Source organism: Mixophyes fleayi, chromosome 2 (assembly GCF_038048845.1).
Source record: "Mixophyes fleayi isolate aMixFle1 chromosome 2, aMixFle1.hap1, whole genome shotgun sequence".
In the NCBI taxonomy this organism is placed as follows: Eukaryota; Metazoa; Chordata; class Amphibia; order Anura; family Limnodynastidae; genus Mixophyes; species Mixophyes fleayi.
The window spans coordinates 73869940-73883349 of NC_134403.1; the positions used below are offsets into that span (position 1 = coordinate 73869940).

At 47.8% G+C, this 13410-nt stretch overlaps 2 pseudogenes; both read right to left on the minus strand.

The window, feature by feature from the left end:
* Positions 1-8738: 8738 nt before the first annotated feature.
* Positions 8739-9726, minus strand: LOC142139826 (uncharacterized; annotated as a pseudogene).
* Positions 9727-10330: 604 nt separating this feature from the next.
* Positions 10331-10484, minus strand: LOC142142025 (U2 spliceosomal RNA; annotated as a pseudogene).
* Between the last annotated feature and the right edge of the window lie 2926 nt (positions 10485-13410).

The window sequence follows — 13410 nt, forward strand, 5'->3', positions numbered from 1 at the left end:
ACACAGATGGCAGCAGCATCTTCACCTTGACACCACGAGTCACATTCCAGTTTTGACATCTATAAAAAAAGATAAGTAAATTCCAAGACGCAAGAACAATATATAAAATAATGAAAAATGTACAGTAAGGGAGAACAGAAAGGGGACAAGCCCCCAGTACAAAAAAGCATCAGTATCGACTTCCAGTGATATAAATGCATTATAAGATGTTGAAAGCAAATAATGCTCCTTAAGGGCCACAAGGTGATATAATATCTTATATAATATAATATAAAATATCTTTCTATGTCATCCAGTTAGACATGGATGAAGTCCTGACATGCCTGCAGTGAATTATCCACCATTCTTTGGAATGTGGCTGGGACATTCTTCATTCCGATGGGCAGAGCAGTAAACTTATACCGCTAAAATGGAATGGTGAATGTTGATTACTTCTGTTTCTCTTTAGTAACAGGTATTTGCTAGTATCCTTTACTAAAGTTTAAGGAGGACACACAACGAGCCGCGCCCAGCTGGTCCAGTAACTTGTCTGTGATGCATAGGATAAGCATCTGTCACAGTAGCTTCAATCAACTTCCTTCTTAATCGTGGCTAACTCTTCAGGACCCACACTATACAAGGGTAGTTTATTTGGCCAGGTCACTCCAGTGTTAACATGATGGGCAACTACATCAATTCTGGTGTTAAAGTGGGGTATTTGAATCTCCAAAACCCTCCGCATCTATTGTTACTGTATGGCAGACAACTAAGGTCCAAAGGGAACTGCCTACTCTCTTTTTGGTTGTGGCCAGTATGTCCAGGATAGGGTCAGGCTTGGGTCATCCATAAGTTGCCAGCAGATGGCTACCGCACCTATCTCCCTAGTTACATAGACTTTCAGTAGATTTATATTTTTACGTGCTCAACCTCCCACCAGGGTTATCCAAGGCAACCGCACAGTTCACTTTCCCTCATTGCTCAAAAGTTTTGTATGGGCCAGCCCAGGAAGATTGGAGCTTGTGCTTGTATGCTGAGACTAGCACCATGACCAGTGACCAGCTCCCAAATGTGAGTCTGTCTATCATAAAACTGTTTCTACTTGCCCTGTGCTTCCTCCATATTGTTACTGCTCAACCGAATCAAGTCTAGTGGTCCCCTGACTCTCAGTCTGAACAGTAAATCAAAGGAGAGATACTTATTCGCCACTTTGCGATATGTAAACAACAGTTGCTGCAAGGACCTCTACCAGTCTCCCCCTTCTGACTCAATGTATGCTTGCAGCAATCATTTGAGAGCTCCATTGAACTGCTCACAAAGCCCATTAGACTGAGGAATGGTATGGAGTAGTACAGTTAGGATGTACCCCAAACTTGTCCCACGTAGTTTGAAGTACTGCCCCCTGAAACTGGGTCCCTTAATTGATTACCACCTCCTGTGAGAAGCCTGCATGAATAAAGATATCCGTGAGTGCTTGGACAACATACTGGGCATCTATGGCTGACAATGCCACAGCCTCCAGATATCTAGTCACAAAGTCTACAACAGTTAGTGTCACGAACGCCAAGCCTGTCCCAGATACAGCAATCTGAACAGCTGGCCGTGACTGGCGTCACCTTAGTCACTTAGCAATGAATGCACCTTTTCTGCCACCACAAAGGATTTATTATGGTGTCCTTACGTTCACCAGAACCACTTATTAATGTTATCAGGCACCTCTATCATTGCAGGAGCTGGAGGAAGGGAAGTTAGAGAGACTGATTCAGGATTAGTGTTACCTTCTGGCACCCCCCTTCCCTCCCCCTCAGGGATTTGTTCTGAGGACTTGGCCTGCACTGCTTGCTGGCATGTGAACACTGACAATTCAGACAGTTTACACATTTTAGGTATACTAAGACCTACACTTTTCCTGTCACATACTTGCTTACACATTCCATGTACAATGGAACATACATTTTCCCTGTCATATCCTGGTACCTGGGTACAAGCAGGGGTACTCCTCAGCAGATTCTAACACAGTTGCAGGAACATTGTCACCTGTCCCTACCCCATGAGAAGAGGTCAGTGGAAAAAGAGGTTTAGATTCTACCACAGTACCATGTGTGACATTCACACCATTACACATCACACTAATATTAGGGGTTTCCAAATTATCCCCAATTACATCTGGATCTTTGCATAAATACACATAAGTGCAAGAGTTAACACTGGCACCTATCTGCTTCTCACCCTCACATATCTCTATCACATTACAGGATGTGGAATGATCACAGAGCATTTAGGGTTCTTCACACAGTGACATTTTTCTCTCGGTACAAAAGGCCATTTTCCCAACGAATTCTATCTTCCTTACTGTCAAGACGGGACTGACTAACCCTTCCCCTTACTGTCAACAAACTGGGTTCAGTGTTTTGTTCTGTTTTAAAAGTGTCACTTCCTAGCTTGTTAGTGTTGCACACAGCATGAGGTCGTTCATTCAAATCACTGCCTGAATCTGCAGCTTCTACAGTGAGGGAGGGGGCATTGGCTTCTAGTGAACTTCCCTTCATACTTTCAGGGGTTAATGCGCAGCTCCTCTGTGCTGCTCTCCGGGTCACTACTGCTAAGATATTTGATACATTTTCACACTTTGGGTCACCTTCAGAACTAGGCACATGTAAATTGATCTGACTACCTAAACATTAGCAGACATGGTATCACATTTAGGCACGATCTCACACATTTTGCCCTGATCATATCACAACCTAGGGGATTTAAAAATGTTAGTCTCTCCAACAAGAGCATTATCATCAAACTCATTGACACATAAGCCCTCCCTCTGCATCACAGGTACAGGCAAATCTGCATGAGTATTCTCAGCAGCACATGAAATTTCATTACATATTTTTTGCACTTATTTTATACTGGTCAGCAGAGTTCACCTGGGAAAGATTAAGGTTAGTTTGCAGTGCATCAGAAATGACATGACTTTCATTTACATAAGCAGCGTGCATCCTTCCCAAATCAGTCCCCAACAGTACCGTGGCAGAAAGATTTTCTAGTACCCCTGCCAGATCCTCAATCTAGGTACACCCTGGCTAGGGGTACTGCAGAATGTAGGCCTCCCACTCCTTGCACAGCAATAGTCTTCCTTGGAATAATGTTCTCTGAGCTCACTAGAGCTGGAAGTACAAGAGTCAGGTCTACGCCAGAGTCTAACAACCCAAGTGCAACTTTGTGTCCTACCTTAACAGTTTGCAGATTGTCTCTGGGGTGTTCTTGGGGTCCTCCTGCACACAGGACAGCCGGCACTGGCTTTCCTGCCAGGCCCCCCATAAAAGAGAGAATTGTTTTTCTTCTTTTTGGATCAATTGACACTGATGACCACTTCATCACATGTAAAACACCTGCGGCCAGTTGCCAAAACAGGTTTCCCCCCCGCCCCCTCCCCAAAAGGTGCAGCAACGGCTGGATTGCTTGATGGGGAACTCAGGGGTGATCCTCCAGGTTGCCTCTCTTTTCACGCAGTTTGCCCTGGCACTCCCCAACTCTTTTTCATTACAGGAGCCCTGGTAACTGTATACTTGTCAGCCAGGCTAGCAGTCGCTTATGCTGTCTTAGGGTCACGATCCACAACATATTTCATCACTTAAGCTGGGCATAGTGTGAGGAACTGCTCCTGAAGATTAAGAGCCTTTAGCTTATCATAGTCCAGTACCTGCAATACCTCAAACCATTGAGGCATCATGGATGATATTTGTGCTAACAGTCTGGAATAAGTATCAGAGGGACTGTGCCTCGAGTCTCTGAATTTCCGCCGGTAAGCCTCAGGAGTTATGTTGAAATTAAGTAACAAAGCTTTCTTAATTGCGACGTAATCACCATCCAGTTCCTGGGGAAAGTCTTCCAAAGCTTTTCCTCTCAGTCCAGGGGTTAAATAGCTGGCACATTCATTGTGGTCCAGCTCAAACTCGGCAAGTCCTTTCAAATCCCCTCAGGAATGCATCAAGGTCTCCGTCCTTTTCCAACATGGGAAATTGGTTGTGCCTGGGTTTTTTCCTACCTGGACCTTGGTCCTCCGACGGGCTGCTGAGCCTGGCGAGCTCCAGCTAGTGTTCACGTTCAGCTTGTCGCTATGCCGCCTCCCTGTCTGCAGTGGTTTTTCTCTCTGCAGCTTCCATGTCTGTGCAGCGTTCGGCAACCACTTGGAGTTACTGGATCAGCCGCAGTGATGTTGCAGGATCGGCACCCTTCAGCTGTTTGACAGCAGTGTGAAGAAAACTGTCCAGGGTATACTCCTCACTTGGTTCAAAAGAGGTATTTGTGGTAATGTCCAGTACTGACTGCTATCCTGAAGCAGAGAGATTTTCTCCACTGCCTCCTCCGACACATAGCTTCTGATCAGCCTCCATAAGCGCTTGAAACAGTTGCTCTTGGTTCCTGCCTGGGATAACAGCAATTCCTTTTTCGACACACAAGCCAAAATCTCATCCTTTTTCATCTGCTTATAGTCAGGGGCCTTCCTGGACCTCACACTTCCACCAAATAAAAATAGAAAGAAAACAAGAAGGCAAGAAGGGGTGGGGACTATTTGGGCAGTATGTCTTTTAAAATTTTGTAACCCTTGAGCGTAACCTCCGGTCAATTAGGACGCTGATTCTCTCGCTGACTCTCTTTGCCCGTCCATTGCTGTTTCCTATCACCATTCCCCTCTGTTTCTTTCCTTACCATACTTGACCTCCTTTCTTCTATTTCTTCTGTCTTACCAATTCGACAGTGCCTGGGAACCAGAATCCTCTCTCCTGCCGCTTGTCCCTAAATGTCGCTTCTCGCTTCTCACTGAATGACATTCAGTAAGAAGCGAGGAGAGAAGATGATGCTGGGTCCTGGGCGCCGCCGGATTGGTAAGTTTTTGGTTTTTATCTCCTCCTGGCCACGGCACCCCTGTGACAGCGCCACGGCACCCCTGGGAGCCATGGCGCACACTTTGGGAACCTAGGGTCTAAGGCAGAAGATTTTAAACCTTTTTTCCACATAGCTCTGACAGCTTGATCTCCCAAATGTCACAGGGCTTTCGTAGTGAGCTAGGAATGTCCTGAGCTCTGGAATGTTTACAGGACCTAATTTCCCACCTTTGCTCTTTCTGCTTGGCTAGATGGTTTACAACTTTGGGGCTTCAAACGCCTCAGATGCCTATCTCTCCCTGGTCTGGCTATTTTCAACAGATGAATGACACTTGTATAAGTTCAAACTCATGTAATCTAGCACCGAGTGCAAGAGGCATCACCCCATGCGGTGATGCCTCTTATCTCTGGATTCTGCCTGATGCACATCGCGAAGAGCTCTATACAACAAACAAAAAGAAGAGGTGGAAAAGGGCAGCCTTGTCTGACCCCAGACATGACAGAAAAGGGGTCAGTCTTCCAGCCGTTCACCAACACCGAGCTGTAAATATCAAGGTACATCAGGTTAATATAAGAACAAAACATATCACCCAATCCAAACCTGCGCATAATCTTATGCATAAAATCATGAGAAACACGATCAAAGGCCTTCTCCTGATCAATACAAAAGGAGTGGGCGCAATAGAGGGGGTGGGTAGAAATCACAAGTGGTAACATACAAAACATAAATGTCCAGATAAAATGAAGTCCTGCCCTACTCCTCCCAGTAATAGTGTAATGGGAATAGGTAGTTTATATACTCATATATCTGGGAAAAATGCAGAACAGTCCATGCAGTTAATGTCTAGATCCTCCCTTTCAGTAAGAAATACCACGATATGTTCCTATTTCCCTCTGTGGACTGTTCCTTCTCCTCACCGAGATGTATATGTGGGAGAGAACAGAGAGAGATTTCGTGGTGTATTAACTTCTTATTTATTAAGTAAAAACATAACATAAAAACACTCACATTTACTGTGATTGACCGCTCACATAAAGGTTTCTTTCAAGATTCCTTTCAGTCCCTGTTATCCCCTTAGAAGGTGATAGTCTCCGGAGCTCTGTGTGCCGGCCGTGACCCAAGCAGTCGGACTCGCAGATGCCCAGGGAAACTCTGCAGCGTCAGAGGGGGCGTGGCCTATTTCGTAATGTGTTCCGATTGGGCCCAACACGTTTCGTCACAGTGTGACTTCATCAGGACTTCACAGAGCTCCGGTGACTATCGCCTTCTAAGGGGATAACAGGGACAGAAAGGAATCTTGAAAGAAACCTTTATGTGAGCGGTCAATCACAGTAAATGTGAGTGTTTTTATGTTATGTTTTTACTTCATAAATAAGAAGTTAATACACCACGAGATCTCTCTCTGTTCTCTCCCACATATACATCTCGGTGAGGAGAAGGAACAGTCCACAGAGGGAAATAGGAACATATCGTGGTATTTCTTACTGAAAAGGAGGATCTAGACATTAACTGCATGGACTGTTCTGCATTTTTCACAGATATTTGAGTATATAAACTACCTATTCCCATTACACTATTACTGGGAGGAGTAGGGCAGGACTTCATTTTATCTGGACATTTATGTTTTGTATGTTACCACTTGTGATTTCTACCCACCCCCTCTATTGCGCCCACTCCTTTTGTATTGGTTTATGTTTTTTTATTGTGAAGCTCAGGCTGTCCTTCACAGGAGTCTAGTGGCAGCATCCCCTTTCCCTCCCCCCTTCTGGTGAGCGCAGACCAATCAATACTGTTTTCTACTTCTCCTGATCAAGACTGACCAGGGCCACGTGTGCATGGCGGTCTTTGATGTAGTGGACCGTGTCCCTCAGCAGCGCAAGGCTGTCTGCAATTCTGCGACCAGGAATGCCACAAGTCTGGTCAGGATGAACAATTCACCCAATGACAACCTTTAGCCTGTTGGCTAGTACCTTGACCAGGATCTTGTAGTCCATGTTCAGGAGGGAGATGGGCCTCCGATTTTTGAGGTTACATCTCTCTCCCTTGCTCTTATACAAAATCGTGATCAATCCATCTCTCAGAGTCAGAGGCATTCTGCCCTCCACCCCATCTCCTTGTACAGCTCTAGCAGGTCCAGGCCAATGAGATCCCACACCGCTACATAGAGCTCTGCTGGGAGACCATCACTGCCCGGGGTCCTACCCGGCCTAAAGGATTTAGCGGCAGAGTGCAGCTCCCCCAAGGTGAGGGGGGTGTCCATGGCTGCTCTACCTGTAGAATCAATAGGGTTAGTGATACCTGACAGGAACGAGTCAGCCGCATCGTTGTCTGTAGTCTTAGGGGAGTAGAGGTTGCTGTAGTAGTCTGTGACGACTCCCATGACAAACTTTTTCCCCTTCCTGGGGGTGCCAGTCTCAGTCAGGGGCGTGTTACTGGAGTGGAGTTTTTCTGAAAAAGAAAGTTACATTTCTCACCCTTCTCCAGATTCTCCACCTTGGAACGGAAGATGTTGCGCCTGGACTCCTCCTCGAAGTGCCTTTTCAGACTCCCCTTGGACTCTGCCAGATCATCATTCACGTCCCAGCCGCAAAGTTGGAGATCCAGCAGGGACTGCAGCTGACGCTGAAACCTCCTGAAGTTTCTCTTCCTCTCACACGCCTGTTGTCTGCCCTTACCCTGAAAAAAACTGAGAAACTTGCACTTGACATACTCCCACCAGTTAGACATACAATCAAAATACATTTTGTCATTTTTCCACATTGCATAAGCATCCCTCAGCTCAACCAACACCTCCTCTCTTTCCAGCAGAGCACAGTTCAATTTCCAGGAGCCGGGCCCGGGAGGAAAACCGTGGCACAGAACCCCCTCAAAGAGAATGGCCCTATGGTCAGAAAAGAAGCAGGGAACCATGACATGCTTGTTCTGTCTTACCGCTCTCGAGGTAAACACAAAGTCAATCCGGAAACGCACTGAGCCATCGGGGCAGCGCCAAGTATAGTTTACAGAGCCGGCCCCCATGGATCCCACTGCATCCCGCAAGGATGCTTCGGCTACCATCTCTTGCAGCAACCTGGAAAAAACATCAAGTTTAGCATTGCTGTTAGAACTTCGGCCGCCTTCCTCTATAGGACAGTTAAAATCCCCAGCCATCACTACCCTGGTGGTTGCGAGCTGGGCCCACAGGGTCTGGAAAAGCTCCAAACATTCATTCTTACCCGGGGATGCATACACACAGATAAGCCTGATAGGCTCACCCGCCCAAAAGCCATCTACGATAAGCAATCTGTTGCAGACAAACTCCTGAACGGAATCTAGTAGTGTGAAGAGGCTTCCCCTGATAAGAATGGCGACCCCTGCAGACTTACAGTCACCCCCCCCCCCCCCAGACCAACAGGAGGGCCAGTGAGACCACTGCCTACCGAGATGCCTATAGGAACTAGAGAAAGGCAAAGAACATTCCTGCAACATGTAAACATCACATTTCTGACTATCAAGAAAGGTAAACACAGACTGACGTCTAAACTTATCCTTCACATTAATGGTAAAAAGAAAAATTAGCCATTAGTTGGGAGAAAAAAGAAAGCACAGTTAATACATTAGTTACCCTCCTTGTCCAGTGGGACTTGGTCCGGTCTGCCCGTGTCCCCATGGGGTGGGAGCAGACCTCTCTCTTCCAGCTGGTCGAAGAGGCAGATGTTGGGCAGCTGCAGTAATTCCTCCGCTTCCTCCTCCTGTTCGGAATCCTGAGCCAGCAACTTCTCCACCATCTCTTCCAGGTCCCCATCCTGTGGGAGGAGGTTCTCTCCGAGCTCGACCGCTGGTTTCTTTTGAAGGGTCAGAGCCGCCAGCTGGGCTGTCATGCTCTTTCCTCTTCCTCCTTAGTTTGTTCTCCTTACCTGCAGGGGAGACGAGAGGGAAAATCTTCCAGGGAAAAGGAGGGAGCTGCAGTAGCGGTGGAGAGGGTTAGTGCTACTACAGGAGTGTGAGGGGGGAGGGTTGCGACAGGGGGAGTGGTGAAGGTAGGAGCGGGTTGGGGGGAGGGAGGGGGAATTGTGACAGCAGGACGGGAGGGAGGTGCTGTCACAACAGGGGTAGAGAGGGAAGAAGTGGGGAGGGAGGTTGGAAGGGGGGTGGGGAGAGAAGGGGTGGAAGAGTTCTTACCCACTCGTGGCTGCGGTAGGGGCTTCTGTAACTTCCTTTGGGCTGCAGGGCAGGTCCACCTTCCAGCAGTCTTTTCCCAGCAGCTGCAGCATAGGTTCTTGCCCTCTGGGAGCAGTCCCTGTAGATGTGGCTGGCCAGGCCACAGAGGTTGCATTACAATTTCCGTGGGCAGTCTTTGGTCTCATGTCCTGCCACTCTGCAGTTCCTGCAGGCTGAAACTTTGCAGCCTCTTGCCATGTGGTCAGCTTCCCCGCACTTCCTGCAGTTTCTTAGCTGATCAGCATAGTGGAGAAGGCCGGCAGAGCCACCCAAGGCAAAGCATGCTGGCAGGTGTTGGAGACCACTGGTTGCCGTGTCGTTCTTCCTCAGCCTGATAATGACGGACCACTTGCCTGTCCAGAAGCCATTTGCATCCAGGATCTTGGAGGGGTCCTTGACCACGGAGCAAAAGTGACTCCGAAAGGTAGCGATGTCCTTACCAGGGGTGTGAGGATTCCTCATGGAGACCATCACTCTTCTCTCCTCTCTCTTGATGGGGCAGTTCCCCACAAAGCGGGACAAGAGAGATTGTGGTCTCGCTGTCTTCACTGCCTCCCAATACCTCTTACAGATGGCTATGGAGGCGAAGGTTATGTAGAAGATGCCCTTGATGTCGGTCTCAATGCTGAGGGTCTCAGCCTTCGAGAAGCCTTGATCGAGTACCATCTTCTTTCCAAAAGTCTCCGCTGTCAGGTCTGGGACCCTTCCTTCCACCTCCTACAACTTCAGGACGATGGTCTGCCTCATCCAGGGTTCCAGAGTGGGAGTTTTCTGGGGGTATCCTGGCTGGGCTTCCCTTGTCCAGCAGCAGCAGGGGCGGTGGAGGCAGAGGTTCCAGCTCTGGGCAGAGGCTTCGGAGCGATGGTCTTTCCTCTCTTTTTCCCAGGGGCAGGAGCAGGGGTGGAGGCAGGAGCTGCAGCAGCTGAAGCCATCTTCCTGGCTCTTCTTCCTGGGGCAGAAAGGCTGGTCTGGAGGGCAATCTTCCGGGGAGGCAGGAGCAATGCAGGTATCCTCCCGCTGGGCAGAGAGGAGCAGGGGCTTCCGCTGAGGAGAGGCGCTACTTCCACTGAAGCAGGTCCAGAGGAGAGGTATGCTTATTCAGCTGGAGTTGCTCCCGATGTCTTCTCCCCTGCAGGCAGGATCCAGCAGAGCTTCTTCCCCAGAGTCGATCTTCCTCGCAGTCGTCTTCTTGTCTCAAACAGTTCCTCACCAGTGTTAGATTGTGCTATCGATGAACCCCAATCAGGTTCTGGGTTTTGGGCAGGAGAGAGACAAGTGCACCATGCAGCAGAGTCTACATCAGCCCCTCACCAGTGTTAGATTGAGCTATGGATGAGCCACAATCAGCATTACGACCACCGGGTGTTGTACACTGATAAGAACAGGTACTACACTTGATCTTAGCCAAAAGGCCGTGAAGCCTATGTTCCTCCCCTGCTCCCACCACCTCGCCTAAATCTACCTTCACTAGGCTATTGACCCTACCTCTTTCTCCTCCTCTCTTGATACCCTCCTTTCACCTCTTCCCTCCCTGGTCTGCCCTGACCAGGCGTCCTCTCTCTACAACCTCTCCCTCTCCAGTGCCCTGGATGCTTTTGCCCCGGCCTCTTTTATCCACCAGCGCCGCCTCATTCCCCGACCCTAGCACTCCAAACTCATCCGTTCCTTCCAAAAGTGCTCTCGCACTGCTGAACGCCTCTGGAAGAAATCTCGCTCCCTGACCGACTTCCTTCACTTCAAATTTATGCTCACCTCATTCTGCTCTGCCCTCTCCCTGGCTAAACAATCCTTCTTTAAGTCCCTGATTTCCTCTCAGTCCTCCTTTACCCTCTCCAATCCGGTTACTGCTCCCTTCACTCCACCGAAACTGCCCTGGCCAAGTTACTAATGATTTACTTTTAGCCAAATCCAAGGGGCACTTCTCCCTGCTCATCCTCTTTGACCTCTCTGTGGCCTTCGACACAGTGGACCACCCCCTCCTGCTACAAACACTTCTCTCTCTTGGCCTCTCTGGATCTGTCCTCGCCTGGTTCACCACATACCTCGCTAACCACTCCTTCTCTGTATCAACGTGTGGCTCCTCCTCCACCCCTTCCCTCTCCCTGTTGGAGTACCTCAGGGCTCTGTTCTCGGCCCTCTATTCTTTTCGCTCCACACCTCCTCCCTGGGTGCTCTCATCTCCTCCTTTTGGTCTTCAGTATCACCTTTACGCTGATGACATCCGACTCTACATCTCTTCACCCGATCTCTCCTCCACCCTCCTCTCTCGTGTATCTGACTGCCTCTCTGCCATCTCCTCCTAGATGTCCTTGCGCTTTCTCAAAATTAACATCTCCAAAACTGAACTCATTGTCTTTCTTCCTCCTAGACTCCCCTCCCATCACATCCTCTCTATCACTGTTAAAATATCCAACATCTCCTCTGTCACCCAACTCCGCTGCCTGGGCGTTACCCTCGACTCCTCTCTCTCCTTCGCCCCCCACATCCAATCCCTTGCCCAATCCTGTCGCTTCCAGCTACGCAACATTGCCCGCATCCGGCCCTTCCTCTCCCAAGAGGCCACTAAAACTATCATCCATGCACTCATCATCTCCCGCCTTGATTATTGCAACCTCCTCCTTACCGGCCTCTACCACTCCCATCTCGCCCCCCTCTGCTTCATACTCAGTGCGGATGCAGGACTCATCTTCCTTTCTCGCCGCTCCTCATCTGTCTCTCCTCTTTGCCTTGCCCTACACTGGCTCCCCATTCCTTACAGAATCCTTTTCAAACTCCTGACCATCACTTACAAGGCTTTCTCACAGTCTACTGCCCCCTATATCTCTAACCTCCTCTCCATTCACACCCCTGCCCGCTCCCTGCGATCGGGCCAATGACCGTCGCCTCTACCCCACTCTGATCACCTCTTCCCACTTCAGACTCCAAGACTTCTCCTGTGCTGCCCCCCTTTCACTGGAACGACCTCCCTCGCTCCATCCGTCTTTCTCCCAATCTGTCCTCCTTCAAGCGTGCACTCAAAACTTACCTGTTCCTAAAAGCCTACCAACCTTCCACCTAACCCCCTTATCTCCTCCGGCTGTTCTCCCCCTCTCTACTCCCAGCCCCCCTGTTCTCTCCCCACTTACTTCAACTTGCTCCGTTTGTGCCTGAGTTCTGTCTATTCTACCTTAGCATGTAAGGTTGTTTCAGCAAGGCCCTCTTCCCTTTGTTCTCCATACTTGTTCTTCTGCTCCGTCTTTACTGCATTAGCCTGCCTGGAGTCTCTGAAGTTTGGATATTTTTTGTTTACTGTTTGTAATGTTTTGCCTTGTTTAGTCTACTGTTTGTGCTGTGTATGGCGCTGCGGAACTCTTGTGGCGCCTAACAAATAAAGGATAATAATAATAATTCAAATAAATAAATATATATGCATTGCCTTCAAAATTATTAGAAGCAACTATTGTCCATTGTATTAGGTATTAAGTAAGTTGTAGTTTTTATTATAATTATTCTATTTATCTCGATAGCGCCACCATATTATGCAGCACTGTACAGGTAATTTTTTTCATTCAAATCACATATCCGTCATGTACACTATTGGGAAACCAGAAACCACAATGGAGTGTCTTGTGTCTCAATGTTAAAAATGGTAGAAGTCATCACTGCAAAAAAAAAAAAAGAAGAACAAAATAGACTCTTAATAAATGCTGCAGAACATTGATCAAGAGATAAAAGATTATTAGTAATTATGTCACAATGCATTGTGGATATAGGGTACCTGTGTGCATGCATGGGTGCTATAGGCAATTTCCAAAAGTCTATTTCTTACATGTCCACCTCATGGAGACATAGAAACATGCCCATATTCCAGGTTTGGGTATCGCCCAGGACAATCAACCTTCTACTTTTGTGGGATTATGGGTTTTACTTCAAATTCCATCCAACTACCACCATTGTATCACCCCCTCCATTAGTTTTACATTTTGTCCCTCAACATGCTGATATAATTAATGAGAGTGAGAGGAGATTGGTAATGTCTTTACTACGTATGTCATTTTTACATATTTTAATGTTTTATTACATTTGTTGAAATGCGCAGAGATTTGCAGCATGAAGCATGCCTGGAAGGTGCAAATATCTGTACTTATTGCATGTCCCTTTTCTTATGCTTCAATATTTTAATTACATTTATAGAAATGACCATAATTTACTATATTAAGTGTACCTGGAAGATGCTAAAAGCAGCCAGCAGCCCTTTGAAAGTATAGGTCAACACCTGGTTTCCCCCTATCTTAGTAGAGCATATTATTGGATGGGAGCCGATCACTTGAGTCTTTGCTGTCTGTCTTGGTTCTCTCCCCTGTCTTCAGT